We start from the raw sequence: 645 nt of genomic DNA on the forward strand, positions 1-645 counted from the left end.
GCATCTCGCCGCCCAAAAAACGCGTCCTCCTCTCTCCTCCGTGTACTGGAAACACTTCTTCTAGCAGACAAGTAAGCTATGCTAATGTGCTTTATCACAATTTAACGTCAGCTGGGTCATTTGAACAAACAGGGCGACAGCTGGCGGTCCCGCTAACGCTACCTACACAACTGGAGCTCAAGTAAAATCCGCATTTGGTTCAGTCTCGCTTTGTTTCCAGAGAAGCTCGAGACAGACAGCGCTGGGCACAGTGAGGGAGCTCGTGTCTTCCGGCCGGCCTTCCCATCCTCTTCCACCGCAGACAGATGTGAGGTGTTAGCGGCCCATCCTCCAGCACCGAGCGGATCAGGCTGTGTACTGTATGTGGCCCAAATTCTCACTACACTGTTACAAACTGTACGCTCACTGCGCGCTAACCTGCGGCAAGGCAGCGACACTGAACAAACACCACTTCCGGTCTGGATTTTCAAAACAAATGCCTCTAACGAGCAGGGAGAACACATCACATTGCTGCCACTGCTTGAGGCTAAATGGGCATTTTTAAATGAACAGACACCCAGTAATAGGGGAGGATATGGAAGCCCAGTTCTGCCAATATGACAGGGAATAAAAGTCATTCTAAAACATTCTCAAAATATTGACTTA

This window comes from Morone saxatilis, unplaced genomic scaffold (genome assembly GCF_004916995.1).
Source record: "Morone saxatilis isolate NCDOM2014 unplaced genomic scaffold, NCSU_SB_2.0 Contig7, whole genome shotgun sequence".
Taxonomy (NCBI): domain Eukaryota; kingdom Metazoa; phylum Chordata; class Actinopteri; family Moronidae; genus Morone; species Morone saxatilis.